This window comes from Dendrobates tinctorius, unplaced genomic scaffold (genome assembly GCF_039654945.1).
Source record: "Dendrobates tinctorius isolate UK_male_01 unplaced genomic scaffold, ASM3965494v1 ptg000056l, whole genome shotgun sequence".
NCBI lineage: Eukaryota > Metazoa > Chordata > Amphibia > Anura > Dendrobatidae > Dendrobates > Dendrobates tinctorius.
The window spans coordinates 3,281,868-3,299,892 of NW_027361724.1; the positions used below are offsets into that span (position 1 = coordinate 3,281,868).

The window sequence follows — 18,025 nt, forward strand, 5'->3', positions numbered from 1 at the left end:
CGTGATCTCGCGCGATCAACGACAGACAGCGGGGGAGCCGGTTGGAGGTAAGTATCACACATAGCGATATCGCTGCTGCGTCACCAAATCGGTGATGCTTTAGCGATATTGCTAGCGATACCGCTATGTGTAAAACCCCCTTTACATTGGCTGCCCATTCATTATAAGATCCAATTCAAAGTACTTGTTCTCACCCACAAAGCTCTCCACAGTGCGGCACCCCCCTACATCTCCTCCCTCATTTCTGTCTATCGGCCTAACTGACCGCTGCGCTCTGCAAATGACTTTCGACTAACCTCTGCATTAATCCGTTAAACCAAAAAGAAAAAACTGCAAAACAAGGAAATATCTAGACAATAGTAGTTACTGAGCACAATAACACAAATACCAAACAAAATGTCTAATTAAGTGCACAGAATATAATCATATAAAACACCCTGAATAATAAATAGAGGCTCACATAGTTCTCTAGAATTTATGCAAAATATTTTTATTTTTATTAATCTTGAAAAAATTTGACAAAAAGGTATTATCATGGGTATGCACACACTAAAAGGCCGGGGATGGGGGGAGGGAAAAGAGGGGGAGGGCAGGTGTGGAATGAAAGAACATGTAGTACACAGCAGCAATCACAGAGAAATTACAGGTGAGTATGGTGTCAAAAGTAACACTATGGTATTCATTGCATGTATGTAAATATTGAACTATATCACACACCTGACAGAGAGAAAGGAAAGAAAGGGAAGTCACAGTCTGAACCCCGCAGGGCAGCAACACCATAATTAAGTAGACCAGTAAGGACAATTGAGGTAAAAAAGTCTGATAAGAATAGAAGTTCAATACTGGTTATCTAACCACGTCTAAATGGAGCTATATTTAGACCAGAGTCTGATCAATGATATAGATGCAAAATAGCGGCAAAGTTTCTAGAATTCATTACCTTCAGACATGGTGTGGTGTGGACGCAGAGCAGGAGACAGAGAGGACCCTCTTTAAGCCTCGACGCGCGTTTCACCACTTCCTTGTGGTTTCATCAGGAGGCGTGCCTGTTAACAGCGTCATGGGCTTTTTATAGTCCAGCCATAATAGCTCAGCAAATCGGCGCCCATCCAGCGTGTTGTGCCCATCCGTGGAGGGGGAGGAGCGCACGTGCGCCCATGGCCAATGAGCAGGAGGATGTAATGATCGTCACTGCACATCGCCTAGGCAACGCGCGCGTCATCCTGACGCCACGGCAGGGTCACAGCGCACACGTGGAGTGCGTCTGTGCCAGGAAGTAAATGAGAGGAAGATCTTAGCAAATTTGACAGAGAGTCAGATAGAAGTTAAAGACTGGCGATATAAAACATAATCAAAAACTGCCAGCTATATAACAAATGAATTTACAAGACAGTCAAAAAGTCATAATTAGAAATGCCTAACTATGTTTAATAGGCGTCTGTTATATTTAAATCCGGACAGAAAAACACATGTAAACACAGGCTAATAATATAGCCATCATTTCCAGTATAGTGTAAGACAAAAAATTGACAATTGCATAAATCCAACATGTTATACAATATAATACATGAGACGACTTTAATCGGCAACAAATATCCGTTGAAAAAAAGGGGAACCTCTCAAAAAGAGGAAATGTCCATGATGGCGGTCAGTTCCAATTGATAGTAGCAATAAAATCCGTTCTAAGGCAAAATACCGATCAGCATAACAGGCATGGAAACGCTATAAGAAAGGGATAATGAGAAGTTAAAAAGGTTAAAAATACCCAGACAAAAAAGTGAACAAGACATTAATTCCAGTTTGAATTAAATTTTGGTGATAAATCGTGGAGCGAACAGTATTGGCATTAGCTCGTTTAGAAGGTTTATGCAGGAGCTTGTCTCTATCGATAATCCGTACCTCCCACTCTCGACTCCAAGACTTTTCCCACGCTGCACCAATCCTGTGGAATGCTCTACCCCAAGAAATTAGGACTATCCACAATTTGCATAGTTTCAGGCGCTCCCTCAAAACACATTTGTTCAGAGCAGCCTATCACGTTCACTAATCAAAGTCATTCTATATGTAAGTGTGCATGTGTAGTAAATGGGCTATCTCCATCCATCCCTCACTCCCTCAAGATGGCTGGACCATCATTGTAAATATGTGGTAGGGGACCGGATTGGGGGTGGTCCACTGCTTACCACAACCGGACGAGGCAAAGACGAGTCAGAGGCAGAATTCAGTTGTAACAGATCCGGGTTTATTTGCCGTCCTCCTGACGACCTTAGCCATGCACCGCAGTTCCTTTATAGCTCTCCGTTTCCAGGCCCGGGTACCTTTCACCTCTCCTTTAGTCGTGATGACATCCCTCATGGATCTTTCGCTGGGGCTGTCCTAGATCAATCTACCACCAGCGCTTCACCTGCCCAAGGTCGTTGTCCAGTCGGTACTCCTGGGGCCTCGTCTGTCCTGCGGTACGTCGTGTCAGGGCCACCCCCCCGACTGTCTTCTCTTGTCAGTCCCCTGGTCGAGTTCTTCACCGTTCTCCATCTTCTGTCCTGAGTCCTCCTCTGTTGAGCTTCTCCCGGGACTAGCCTAGCCTGGAACCCTAACCTGTCCTATTTATCCCCTCTCTCACTGGGAATTTCCCTCCTGGGTTCCTATCTCCCCGCCCCCCATGACTAAGCAGTTTCTATAGACGCAAGCTGATGTTAAGTCCTGAACTACACTCCCCCCTGCCATCTTGTGGTCAAATTTCGGTACTGCACTCCCTTTTCTGTCTCTCCCTGCTGTTACCTTTCTGTCATTGCCAATCTCCGTCTATAGTGCACAAATCGTCCCCTCCTACTCCCAGTCAAGTCTGTCCGTCAATTCACCTTTCCCACAAATACACCATTGTAAATATACACCTGTACCTTGTATCTCCCCCACCTCATTGTAGATTGTAAGCTCTCATGAGCAGGGTCGTCTTATTTTGCTTTAATTATTGCATTGTTAACGTTGTTACTAATGACTTGTGTTTTGAAACTATTAAAATTTAAAGCGCTGCGGAATATGTTGGCGCTATATAAATAAAGATTATTATTATTATTATTATTATTATTATTAATCCTCAGAATAGGGATCTGCAGAGCTCCGTCTTGGATGGTGCCAAGGTGCACATGCTTGACCTCCCCTCCATTCATTGTGAATGAGACTACTGGAAAAAGCCAAGCACTTTTCTTCTCTGGCACTTCCATAGACATTGAATGGAGCAAAAGTAGAATATGTGCACTTCGGCTCCACTGCTCCACTCAAGAGAGCTCTCTAAAGCCTAAGGCTTGGGATCCATGGGTTCCTGCAGTCAAACTCCCAGCCATCAGCAAGTTTGCAGTGTTGCCATCCTTATTATTTTGGATTTCTGTATAGAAACTTTGAAACCAAAATTTGGAGGCTTGCTACCGTATTCTAATTTTACACTGAATTTCCTTCAGTTTTTTTTCATATACCGTATATCTATCCATCTAACTACAAAAACAAAAAATGACCAGCTACCCTAACAGAATAATGCAAATCTTAACAGCTGGAATCTGCTATAAGTGCATAATATGCAAATCAAAGAATACAGCAGCCCCTGCATATATTATGATGTTTGTAAACATTGACTATATGAAATATAAACTGCATTATTGTCAAGTAATGCATGCCCACCAGTCTTAACAAGTTGGCCTTTCTCTGGCAGGGTTCTAAACATAATATTTATCAAACATTCCTCTACTGGGCTATAAGCCCACAAATTTAAAGTGCAGGAAGGATCCAGCGCTAACTAAAAACAGCCCAGGAAAAGCACATTTGATAAATATTAGGTCTAGGGTCCTACAAGAGAAAGGCCGCCTTGTTGTGGCTCGTGGGCATACATGAATTGGCCAATTTGTGTGCAAAGTACCTTTATTTTATAAGTAGAGTCTATTTCATTTTGTCCTCCCCTTCTTCCAAGAGCCATAACTTTTTTATTTTTCCATCACTATAGCTGTATGAGGGCTTGTTTTTTGCGGGATGAGCTGTACTTTTGAATGACACCATTGATTTTACCAAATCATATGTAGTGTACTAAAAAACAGGATAAAAATTCCAAGTGCGGTAAAATTGCCACCAAAAAAAGAACAATCCCATAATTGTTTTATGGCTTTTGTATTTACCATGTTCACTATATGGTTAAACTGACCTGGCAATATGACTCTCCAGGTTAGTACAAGTACGCAAACACCAAACATATATAGGCTTTTTTATTTATGTGGTGAAAAAAAATTCTTAAATTTGTATGAACAAAACATTTGTGCGTTTGCTGCCATTTTCCAAGACCAGTAGTATTTTCGTTTTTTGAGATCTGTGGCTGGGTGAGTGCTTATTTTTTGCACCCTGAACTGACATTTTTATTGATACTATTTTGGGGTAGATACATTGTTTTTTTCTTGTTATGCTGTTTACTGATCTTATTAATTTATTATATATTTTGAACCACAGGACATTTTTGAACACAGCAATACCAAATATGTATTTTTTGTTTGTTTTATTTTCATTGGGGGAAAATGGGGGTGATTTGTAATTTTGTGCTTTTTTTATTTTTTTCCGATTTTTTAAAAACTTTTTTACTTTTTACTTTATTTAATAGTTTCCTTAGAAGACTTGAAACAGCCATCGTCCTATTGACAGTGCAACACATAGCAGGGCTTGAGAACTGCTATGTAGAGCAGAAATCACGACTCATGAACATCGGCCTCAAGCCGACGTTCACAGGAGATTCACAATGACAGGCACTGGGGGTTTTCTGCAGACCGACCTCTGTCATGGCAATTCGATCATGTGACAGGGGCGCCAATGGGTGGGATTTGGGATGCGCTTCCAACTGGCACATGTTGAACCCCGCTGTCAGAGATTTAATTTGCTAATAGCCTCTAAACCCATGGCTGTTAAAGGCACATGACACATGATTAAATCAGCTGTCATGTGCAGGGAGTGATGCAGACTCAGTGCCAGAGCTTGCATCAAAGTCAGGGATATGACATATGATGTAAAAATACGTCATATGTCATGAAGGGGTTAAAGGATCAGAAAACGCTAAATGTTGATCCAGATCACTAGTTTTGTTGAGCTCCGGTTGTGACACAAGTGCACATGTGGCGCCCCTGAGGGTTCAGTCACCACAGAGGTACTGCACCTCCTCCTGAGGTGTGGTACCCCACCATTCAGGTAAGGTGGAGACACCTGACCATGCTCCAACACCTGCATCCCACACAACATAGTAGTGTAGCAAAGCACCTTTTGGTGGATCCCTGCTTGGAACATGATGCGTGCTGGGAGGCGGGTGGAGTTTAGTTTGCATTCAAAAGAGCGGGAAGAGTGTAGGATTTAGGTAGTTGGTCACAGGAGTCTGACGAAGTCAGTCTGTGAAAGGAGATCCCCGGAGTGGGATGGATGAAGGAAGTGCTGAAGCCAACCTCAGTGACCTGGGTCCGCTGGCACAGGAAAGGAACATTATTAGAAAGCCTCACTCTCCATAAAAAGGAAAGGATTAGAGGATTAGTATGGAACGTGAGGAGAAGAAGAGAACTCAGGATTAGGGTTAGAGGAGAACCCTTCCCAAGTTCTAAGTGCAAGGCCGGGGTCCGGTCCCCGAAATTGTATGGATACTAATGGTCCTGCAGCAGACACCGGAGAAATAGAAGTTGTCACCACTTTATTCCCACACCAGACTTGGGGGCACAACAGCAACGTGTGTGAGCCGGGACTAGGTAGTAAGGAGTCCCCGAAGCAGGCTACAGCTGTCTGCTGTACAAGTAGAGTTCTAAGAACATCTGACAGGAGGAACTCCAGTGTAACTCAGTACTGTGAGTGCTTCACTAAAAGGCGCTAAGAGGGAGACGTTCAAAAAAGGCACATATGTTGGCTGAGTATTGGAAAAGAGTACTTCATCTTGCCTGGAAGTTGGCTGAGCTCCTGACCCGGAGGACACGGCACAGATGTGGGCTCTTGTGCCACGACAGACTGTGAGTAAAACTTTGGAACTACATGCCCTGGTGTCCTCCACTTATTCCTGCGTCAAGCTGCCCAGCACTGCTACATCCCCTGCGCCCGACACTACACCATCTAAGTGTCACTTCACCTACTCTGCCCTGGGACTACAGTCCTGCTGTGTAGGGCTATAACATCATTGCTGCACCACACCATCAGTCCCAGAGGATCTGTCTGCAGCGTCGGCTTAACATCTTCATTGCCGAATACCACAGGTGGCGTCACGACTCATTCATTCATAAACTCTAATCATCATAAGCACACTGAACATTCCCCTTTTACATTGGGCGCCCAGGGTCACGGGCCGGGTCCCAGCTGCCGCGACATCTCCCATTGAAGCTCATCAGGCCCGGTACTGAGTACCCCACAACCCTGGAAGGGCGACCCAACTTGGCGTCACGAATAGGATGACGAAGCCCGGTGCCACCGGGTTCTGTGCACCTACGATTTATTGGACTTAAAAACTTGTGGAAATCTGCAAAAGACCCAATTTGATAGACTGTAAAATGAACGCTAAAAATGGCCACCGGTGCGGTGAAGAAGGGTGTGACAATATGAGAGGTCCTAAGAAAAGACCGCGAACTGTCCAGGGCCTCCCCTGCCTGAACTTCTATGCAACTGCAACATGGCCCATTCCCCCGAGGGGTCCGTATACTGGCTTGGTATGGAGGAGTAGGAAGAAGACGCCGCCCCCAGAAGGAGGAGCGAGAGCCGGTGGCGGGAAAAGAGTCCAGACAGGAAGAAGAAGGAAGAGAGAACGCCATGATGGAAGGAGAAAGGAGGCCTGAAGAGCGAAGGGAGGCTGAGCTGAATCTCCCTGGCGTAATGGCTGAAGGCTCCGATCTGGCTTCCGGCATGAACAGTCAGCAGCTCCAGGATGAGAAAGCCCAGCTGACCACCCGTCTGTGACTGAGGCAGGAGGCGTTATGGAGGATGACGTGGCAGCACGCCCAGGAGGGGCCTCCATCAGCGGTACCCCAGTCACCGGTACCCGCCACTGCTGCACCGGATCTCCCCCAGGCAGACCCCGTGGAGCCTGCGGCCGCTGCAATACCATCGGCAGCATCTATCACTATCTCCCCAATGCCATCACCGCTGGGTAAGGCCTGCCAGGAGGAGTTGTCCGAGGACCTGGGAGCTGAAGTGGAGGAAGAAGTTGAGCTCCTGCCTGGACCTGACGCGGCTGCGCAGGTCCCACCAGAGACCCCTGCGGAACCGGAGCTGCCATCTGCCCCACCATCATCCCCGACCTTGGGTCCCACAGCGCCAGTGAATGTCGTACACCGCCGGGAGGCTCCAGGTATGACCGCCACCCCTCCCAACGGGTTACCCCTTGAGTTTTCATATAGTGAGGCCGGCATGCTTGAACTCCAGATGGGACAATTAGATTAGCTGTGCTCTCAATTCAGAAGCACTAGGCTTACTGAGATGGGGAAGTGGAAGAAGTCCCTGCTGAAATGAGTGAGACTGGAGCAGGCATGTCCCATTCGGCATCTCGTGGGTTTGACAGAAGAGTCTGAACGGCTGGGGAGCATTCACGGGTTCCCTTTGCCACAGATTCAGGACCCCTGCACTTCACCCTACAAGCGCCCCCAAACACCGGTACCACCAGATGTCAGGCCAAAAACCAAGATAGTAGTGCCGCTAACTACAGTACCGCCTGAAATTGAGGAACAACACCCACTGGTACACGTCACCACCCCTGCAGTACCACAGGCAGCAGTCAAACCAGAGACTACCTCATCCAATGTGCAACAACCAACAGGAAGAGGAAAATCAGAAGTTCTCCCGTTGAAGCAGCCAAAGAAACCAGCCTCCACCACCCCAGGAGGAGACCACTAATAAAGAACATTCCCCAAATAACTAAACTGTTACCCAGGAGGGTATTAGCATAATGGTGCCTTTTTGTTCATCATGTTTTCTTCAAGTTTTTCCAGTTTTGTTGCCCAGTTTTATTGGCAGCGTTTTTCTTATTGAACTGCAGTGATCATGAACTTGGAGTGTATCACAAACTTTCTTGTAAATAGTTGCACCTCTTTAGGTGCCCTTTCTTGGTTTTACATAAGTCTTTTATGAATAAGGACTACCTCACTAATATTAAGGACATTTCAAGACATCTTGGCTGGATCAATGTCTATGTTGCACTTATTAATAATGTTTAGCATTTTTGATAGAAAAAGAGAATGGTGAATGTTTTATAGAAGTTAGACCAATGCTTTGATATTTGAATAAAGATTTAAAAACCTGCAGGTGACGAACCCGGCATCAGCGGTTGTCACTGAAGATTAATAATAGGAAGTAGAAAATGTGAAAGAAGAGATGATGAAGAAATGTGTTGATGAAGAATACTTGAAGTGGTAGTGAGTTACTGCCAATAGCACTTTTGAATTAGGTACTGTATTAAAACATAGATAGTTAGTTAAGATTGTTTTGCAACGTTCAAGAAACAGTGCCTTTCATGTTGAGAAGATTAGATAATTGTTTATTAAGCATTACAAAATTTTTGTATGTTCCTGTATTTGTCCACCTTTGTTTTTTTTGCAACCCGCGGACGTGCTGTGTTTAACGGGGGTATGTGGAACCCCAGAGGGTTCAGTCGCCACAGAGGTACTGCACCTCCTCCTGAGGTGTGATACCCCACCATTCAAGTGAGGTGGAGACACCTGACCACGCTCCAACACCTGCATCCCACACAACATAGTAGTGTAGCAAAGCACCTTTTGGTGGATCCCTGCTTGGAACACGAAGCGTGCTGGGAGGTAAGTGGAGTTTAGTTTGCACTCAAAAGAGCGGGAAGAGTGTAGGATTTAGGTAGTTGGTCACAGGAGTCTGAAGAAGTCAGTCTGTGAAAGGAGATCCCCGGAGTGGGATGGATGAAGGAAGTGCTGAAGCCGACCTCAGTGACCTGGGTCCGCTGGCACAGGAAAGGAACATTATTAGAAAGCCTGACTCTCCATAAGAAGGAAAGGATTAGTACGGAATGTGAGGAGAAGAAGAGAACTCAGGATTAGGGTTAGAGGAGAACCCTTCCCAAGTTCTAAGCGCAAGGCCGGGGTCCGGTCCCCAAGGTTGTATGGATACTAATGGTCCTGCAGCAGATACCGGAGGAATAGAAGTTGTCACCACTTTATTCCCATACCAGACTTGGGGGCACAACAGCAATGTGTGTGAGCCGGGACTAGGTAGTAAGGAGTCCCCGAAGCAGGCTACAGCTGTCTGCCGTACAAGTAGAGTTCTAAGAACATCTGACAGGAGGAACTACAGTGCAACTCAGTACTGTGAGTGCTTCACTAAAAGGCGCTAAGAGGGAGACGTTCAGAAAAGGCACATATGTTGGCTGATTGTTGGAAAGGAGTACTTCATCTTGCCTGGAAGTTGGCTGAGCTCCTGACCCGCAGGACACGGCACGGATGTGGGCTCTTGTGCCACAAGAGATGGTGAGTAAAGCTTTGGAACTACATGCCCTGGTGTCCTCCACTTATTCCTGCGTCAAACTGCCCAGCACTGCTACATCCCCTGCGCCCGACACTACACCATCTAAGTGTCACTTCACTACTCTGCCCTGGGACTACAGCCCTGCCTGTGGAGGGCTATAACATCATTGCTGCACCACACCATCAGTCCCAGAGGATCTGTCTGCAGCGTCGGTTTAACATCTTCATTGCCGAACACCACAGGTGGCGTCACGACTCATTCATTCATAAACTCTAATCATCATAAGCACACTGAGCATTCCCCTTTTACAATGGGGCCCAGGGCCACGGGCCGAGTCCCAGCGGCCGTGACATCTCCCATTGAAGCTCATCGGGCCCGGTACCGAGTACCCCACAGCCCTGGGAGGGCGACCCACACATTAGGGCAATACCGCAAGAGAAATGAGTGAGGGTGAGATTGATGGTAGTGCTAATTTGGGGGAGTTGTGTATGGACACAACACCTATAAGAGCCTTAGAATCTGCAGCTGCAGGGCAATGGCTGGAGGAGAAAATCTTCCAAATAGCAATCCACTTTAGTGGAGAGATCATGGTACTTAGGCTGCACTTGCAGGAATGAAGAATCTTCTATGGTACATTTTTCAAAGTAAAAAACCATAGTAGAAACTGATAAAAAAGACAGATGTTAACTGATGCCATTTTGGCATCAGTTGTAATCTGTTGGCCCCCACACAAAAAAATCTAATACGGATGGCCCGGACAGATGGAAACCTCTCCTAATATCTATATATCGATCATTTCTCTGCTTCTAGTTCTATAGTCTCACACAACATTTTATATGTCACATATATCAAGTACAACACTTCTACCTGATGACAGTAGATTAGATGACACATAGCCCGGATATATAGTTGTACCTAAGAGGCCATGCTGTGAATTGCCAATAGTATGTTTATAATCCTTCAGAACATCTTTTGACAATGATGCAAACATCTCCGTACAGCTCGGTAATTTACAAATGCAAATCAGGAGCATTTAAGGGCTAGGTAAATCATTTCAGACATTTGGCTTCTAAAGCAAAAGGTTATTCATATAAATTACTGCAATGGTGGAAAGCGTTTTTTCAGCCAGTCTTCAACAGGGTGACGTCATTATCAATTAAGACTTTGGCATCACCTAACTAAACATAGGAGAATTTTTCATTCATCCTCTATGCTTGAAAAAAAAGCTATTTTATATAGTGAAAGCATATACAAATATATATGGCATTAGCTCCTCAAAAATAGATAATTGGCATTACAGATAAAGCTCCAGCGCACATACAGTGGGGCAAAAAAGTATTTAGTCAGTCAGCAATAGTGCAAGTTCCACCACTTAAAAAGATGAGAGGCGTCTGTAATTTACATCATAGGTAGACCTCAACTATGGGAGACAAACTGAGAAAAAAAAATCCAGAAAATCACATTGTCTGTTTTTTTTTCATTTTATTTGCATATTATGGTGGAAAATAAGTATTTGGTCAGAAACAAAATTTCATCTCAATACTTTGTGATATATCCTTTGTTGGCAATGACAGAGGTCAAACGTTTTCTGTAAGTCTTCACAAGGTTGCCACACACTGTTGTTGGTATGTTGGCCCATTCCTCCATGCAGATCTCCTCTAGAGCAGTGATGTTTTTGGCTTTTCGCTTGGCAACACGGACTTTCAACTCCCTCCAAAGGTTTTCTATAGGGTTGAGATCTGGAGACTGGCTAGGCCACTCCAGGACCTTGAAATGCTTCTTACGAAGCCACTCCTTCGTTGCCCTGGCGATGTGCTTTGGATCATTGTCATGTTGAAAGACCCAGCCACGTTTCATCTTCAATGCCCTTGCTGATGGAAGGAGGTTTGCACTCAAAATCTCACGATACATGGCTCCATTCATTCTTTCATGTACCCGGATCAGTCGTCCTGGCCCCTTTGCAGAGAAACAGCCCCAAAGCATGATGTTTCCACCACCATGCTTTACAGTAGGTACGGTGTTTGATGGATGCAACTCAGTATTCTTTTTCCTCCAAACACGACAAGTTGTGTTTCTACCAAACAGTTCCAGTTTGGTTTCATCAGACCATAGGACATTCTCCCAAAACTCCTCTGGATCATCCAAATGCTCTCTAGCAAACTTCAGACGGGCCCGGACATGTACAGGCTTAAGCAGTTGGACACGTCTGGCACTGCAGGATCTGAGTCCATGGTGGCGTAGTGTGTTACTTATGGTAGGCCTTGTTACATTGGTCCCAGCTCTCTGCAGTTCATTCACTAGGTCCCCCCGCGTGGTTCTGGGATTTTTGCTCACCGTTCTTGTGATCATTCTGACCCCACGGGGTGGGATTTTGCGTGGAGCACCAGATCGAGGGAGATTATCAGTGGTCTTGTATGTCTTCCATTTTCTAATTATTGCTCCCACAGTTGATTTCTTCACTCCAAGCGAGTTGGCTATTGCAGATTCAGTCTTCCCAGCCTGGTGCAGGGCTACAATTTTGTTTCTGGTGTCCTTTGACAGCTCTTTGGTCTTCACCATAGTGGAGTTTGGAGTCAGACTGTTTGAGGGTGTGCACAGGTGTCTTTTTATACTGATAACAAGTTTAAACAGGTGCCATTACTACAGGTAATGAGTGGAGGAAAGAGGAGACTTAAAGAAGAAGTTACAGGTCTGTGAGAGCCAGAAATCTTGATTGCTTGTTTCTGACCAAATACTTATTTTCCACCATAATATGCAAATAAAATGAAAAAAAAACAGACAATGTGATTTTCTGGATTTTTTTTTCTCAGTTTGTCTCACATAGTTGAGGTCTACCTATGATGTAAATTACAGACGCCTCTCATCTTTTTAAGTGGTGGAACTTGCACTATTGCTGACTGACTAAATACTTTTTTGCCCCACTGTAAGTGTTTACTCCACAGTATAGGGGCAACATAGTCATATCATATATCCGTAATGATGGCCAAGAACGAGTATTACCAGAAATTCCCTAGAAATGTAGAGAAACTTTAAAAAAAAATTCTACTATTGGTGATGGGCACAAATCTTTTGTTAATTCTTGGTAAGACTCTCCATCACTTGGTGGTTCAGTGGTTAGCACTTTGTCATGGAGCACTGGGCTCATGGATCGAATCAAGAGCAAGCTTTCCATGGAGTTTGTATGTTCACCCCTATATCTGTGTGGCTCTCATATCATACTACTAAAAACTATTGATAGATTAATTGACATCTAATAAAACATTTCTAGCATGTGTGTGTAAAATAGGGAAATTAAATAATGAAAACCTATATAAATGTTGAGAATCACTGTACAGATGTCAGGACTCAGTGATGATGATGTGGACTACTTGAGTTACAATGAATATTACTTAAGGAAAAACTGAAAACTGGAGTCTAAACTACTTTTTCAGTTTTGATCTTTTTAATCACTGCAAAAGGATCTGGACATCGAACTAGGTCATATCCTCAGTGTAAATTCCTTTAGCAATACTTGGCAAATAGAGGATTTTAATGTGTAGTACCAGAGCAAGAACTTTGAAGCATAGTCAAACAAACAAAGGGTTTGGCAGGTGGAGTCTTCTCACAACAGTAAACAGACAGAAGATCAGGGCAGGCAGCAAATGAGGTCAGGAAACTGGCCAGGTTAGTAGCAGAGCAGACATATGAGGGGCGTTCTTTAAAGATTTCCCCTGACCCACTTCCTGTGGATTGAGAGCAGTGAAACTTGGCACAGTTATTAGTCCTTCTCTACATAGGTGCCACCTAGGGACACACACTTCTCCCATCTCTTTAAGCAACTGTAAACACCTCGCTTGTAGAAGTCAACAGGTAGCTCCCAAAGACACCTTGTGACTTCGGAAATCGAAGTCTCATCATCTGGAAAATGTTTGCCCTTCAAAAATAGCTTCATTGTTGGAAAGAAGCGGAAGTCCGATGGTGCAAGGTCGGGTGAATAAGGGGGATGCCGTAGAGTTTCAAAGCCACAGGAGCATGCTTCCATTTGAGCAACATGTGAGTTGTGAACTGGTGCATTGTCTTGCAGAAGGTGGACACGTTTCGTGAGCATGCCACATCTCTTGGTTTTTGATGGCTGCAATTTCCACAGCAGTGTCCCAGTGATAATGGTACCCTTTGCTAGGAAATCCATCAATACTACTCCGTGCTGTTCCCAAAACACTGTGAGCATGACCATGCCTGTCGAGGGTTGGGCACGTGTCTTCTTTGGAGGCGGTAGAGTCATGATGCTTCCATTGCATCGTCTGGACTTTAGTCTCAGGATCACAGGATCATAGTGATGGACCCAGCTTTCATCCTGTGTGATCAGTCTGTTTAAAAATTCCTCCAGGATTCCATGGCACATCGTCAATAGAGCCTGACAACATTTGATTCGTTCCTGCTTCTGAAAAGGTGTGAGCAGCCGAGGAACCCAGGGAGCGGATAATTTATTCATGTGAAGATGGTTTTGGGTGATTTTTTTCATGGACCCCACACTAATTATTATTATTATTCATTTTTATAGCGCCATTTATTCCATGGGGCTTTACACGTGAAAAAGAGGCATACACAGACAAGCACAATAAACATGAGCAATACACGGCACACACAAGTACAAAAGGAGAGAGGACCTTGCCCGCGAGGGCTCACAGTCTACAGGGGATGGGTGAGGATACACTTGGAAAGGGTAGAGCTGGTCGTGTGGCGGTTCAGTAGACGGAGGATCACTGCAGGTTGTAGGCTTTCCGGAATTATTACTATTATTATTATTGTTCACTTTTATAGCCCCTTTTATTCCATGGCGCTTTACATGTGAAAAAGGGGCATTCATAGACAAGTAATCTTGACATTTTGGGCTAGGTGTCGAATAATTAGGGGGGGGGGATTTTCCAAAATGGTTACCTCCACTTGCTGGATGGTGTGTTCATCAATAGCAGAGTGGGGTCTCCCTGGAATTGGAGCTGTTTGCAGTCCAACCACATTTGAATTGACAATGCCAGCTCTTGACTACATCATATGATGGGGAATCGTCACCATAAACCTCTTTCATCTCATCGAACGTCTCCTTTGGTGTGCGGCCTTTCAAGTAAAGGAACTTGATGACTGCTCTGTATTCCACTGGGTCCATTATCAAACCTGACACTACTTCGGTAGCCGTAAAATCAAGACCATATCAATTCTGAGTTGAAAATTGGCACGTAACCTATAAAAACTTGTATCATTACTCATGTGCAGTTTCAGCATCCTGTGATAAATTGAAGTGGGTCAGGGGAAATCTTTAATGAACGCCCTTCGTAACTAAAATACACTTTAATTCTAATTGAAGCCAAAAGGAACTTTATTGCATAGCCAGTGAGCGATGGGAGAAGAGACCAATCAGAGAGCACACATTAGAGGCTGGTCAGAAGGTGCCAACAAGAGGACAATGTCAATGGGCTGGAGGCTGCACCGGAACACTAGGAGGGGAGCAGGGAAATAAAGCCTTTCAGTAGTCAGGGTTACAAAATGCAGAGGCCACGACGGTGGGCAATCATGACAACAGTACTAAAGAATATCTTGTTTCTATCTAAGCAATGGGAATGGCACAACTTGTTCCCATTTTCAAGCAATCATAAATAGTTCTTGCTGTTATAAATGTACCTCTATCTTAAAAGGGTTGTTCAGGACTATTATATATTTTTTTACTATGGGCCTAAAGACTAACAGGCAGGTAGTTACTACCAGAGGCAACTTCCTGCCTGTTCTACTTGGCGCTGATGCACAGTGGTCACTGACCACTTCTGCTGGAGATTCATCTGCAATAGAGCGGTTCTTCTTCCACTCTGCTCTGTTGACGGGGCGTGAATGGTTATATCATGCTGATTGACATCTGGCTCGCTGAAGTTTGGCAGTGGTGAGCTGGCTGTAGATTAGCATGACATTGGTAGTCACGTTCCATCAACAAAGCAGAGCAGATGAAAAGCTTGATATCAAGTCGACAGAGTAGCAGCTTCTCATCTGCTCTGCTATGTCAAGATGACGTCATCGGAAACTGCTGAATCGCTGGCAAAAATGGTCTGTGACTGCTCTGTTCCGGCAGAGATTGGAGTCAGGTACATCAGGTAATTAGGCAGCAACCACCTGCCTATGAGTTCATAGGCCCATAGTAAAAAAGTTATATAGTCCTGGATAACCCCTTTCAAAGCAGGGGTGCATATCTGGGGATCCAAAGGCAAAATGCAACCTGAGATGCTATACCACAGGGGCATCATCAGAAACTGTTATGTGGGGGATGAGGGGCTGCATGAGTTCTATTTTAGGAAAATTAACCCCTCAACACCCAATAATGTGTAGTGTCCTTCATTGGGTGTCTCCCCATCTTTGGGGCAGGCTCCAGCGCTGAGCTGATCAGCTGTCATGTGAATCTAACAGCCGCGGGTGGAATCATGATCCACCCGCAGTTGTTAACATGTTAAATGCTGCTGTCAATCTCTCATTTTACATGCACGCGCCGGAAGCATGTCGCAAATCACGCCCATCAGCACTCGTGTCGCCAATGGGTTGGCATGACCCCTGTGGTTGTCATAGTCGGAATGCTATGAGCGCCGCCCAGCATTTGACTTTCATAGCAAGTGAGTTTTTCTGCTATACAGAGCAGGGCTGAAGTCCTGCTGTGTGTAGCACAAGCGATCAGATGATCACAGCTTCTAGTCTCCCATGGAGACTGTTGAAATAAGCAAAAAGTGAAAAAAAGGGTTTTTTAAAATGTAAAAATATATAACTTTACATCACCCCCCCATTCACAATAAAGCAATAAAATTAAAAGATGCAAATATTTGGTATCGCCACATTCAGAATCTCCTGATCTATAAATATATAAAAATAATTAATCCGATCAGTAAACGCGAAAACAAAATCAAAATGCCAGAGCTTTTTAGTTGCCACAACATTGCATTAAAATGTAATAACGACCTATCAAAACATTGTATCCAGCCTCAAATGGCATCAAACTTCAGCTCGACACGTAAAAAATAAGCCCTCACCCAGCCCCAGATTTCGAAAAATGGAGACGCTACGGGTTTCGGAAAATGGCAACTTTTTTTTTTTTTTTTTTTTTTTACAAACATTGGATTTTTTTCACCATCTAAATAAAAAAGAACATATACATGTTTGGTATCTACAAACTCATAATGACCTGTGGAATCATAATGGCAGGTCAGTTTTAGCATTTAGTGAACATAGTATAAAAAATGGTAGAATTGCACTTTTTTTGCAGTTTCACCACTCTATGGCAATATTGACAGAAAAGTAAAAAAGATATGGCTCTGGGAAGAAGGGGAGCAAAAACACAGAGAAGCAAAAACAGAAATATCCCTGGTCCTTAAGGGGCTAAAGGATCATCCGATGCAAAACAGTTATTGTATTACACATAGTGGAGAATTTAACTTGCATTCTCTGTTTAGTCCTCTTTGGTATCACAGCAAAAGACCTTGCATTAGTCTAATCACACTGCCTTCATTTTTCTCAGATTGGTTCTGAAAAGGGTTATTCCTATATGGAACTTTTATGATATACAGTCATATGTTAAAGTTTGGGTACCCCTATTAATGTTAACCTTTTTTCTTTATAACAATTTTGGTTTTTGCAGCTATTTCAGTTTCATATATCTAATAACTGATGGACTCAGTTATATTTCTGGATTCAAATGAGGTCTATTGTACTAACAGAAAATGTGCAATCTGCATTTAAACAAAATTTGACCGTTGCAAAAGTATGGGCACCTCAACATAAAAATGACATTAATATTTCGTAGATCCTCCTTTTGCAAAAATAACAGCCTCTGTTCGCTTCCTGTAGCTATTAATGAGTTCCTGGATCCTGGATGAAGGTATTTGTGACCATTCCTGTTTACAAAACAATTCCAGTTCAGTTAAGTTTGACGGTCGCTGAGCATGGACAGCCCGCTTCAAATCATCCCACAGATGTTCAATGATATTCAGGTCTGGGGACTGGGATGGCCATTCCAGAACATTGCAATTGTTCCTCTGCATGAATGCCTGAGTAGATTTGGAGCGGTGTTTTGGATCATTGTCTTGCTGAAATATCCATCCCCTGCGTAACTTCAACTTCGTCACTGATTCTTGCACATTATTGTCAAGAATCTGCTGATACTGAGTTGAATCCATGCGACCCACAACATTAACAAGATTCCCGGTGCCGGCATTGGCCACACAGCCTCAAAGCATGATGGAACCTCCACCAAATTTTACTGTGGGTAGCAAGTGTTTTTCTTGGAATGCTGTGTTTTTTAGCCTCCATGCATAACGCCTTTTTGTATGACCAAACAACTCAATCTCTGTTTCATCAGTCCACAGGACCTTCTTCCAAAATGTAACTGGCTTGTCCAAATGTGCTTTTGCATACCTCAGGCGACTCTGTTTGTGGCGTGCTTGCAGAAACGGTTTCTTTCGCATCACTCTCCCATACAGCTTCTCCTTGTGCAAAGTGCGCTGTATTGTTGATCGATGCACAGTGACACCATCTGCAGCAAGATGATGCTGCA

General features: G+C 44.1%; 1 long non-coding RNA gene across 1 annotated transcript in view; it reads right to left on the reverse strand.

The window, feature by feature from the left end:
• Positions 1–549: 549 nt before the first annotated feature.
• LOC141091874 (uncharacterized) overlaps positions 550–18,025 on the reverse strand; it is a 92,413-nt gene continuing 74,937 nt past the window's right edge. The window contains exon 3 of the long non-coding RNA XR_012232602.1: positions 550–1,722. This is a non-coding gene — a long non-coding RNA (uncharacterized lncRNA). The remainder of the gene's footprint in view (positions 1,723–18,025) is intronic.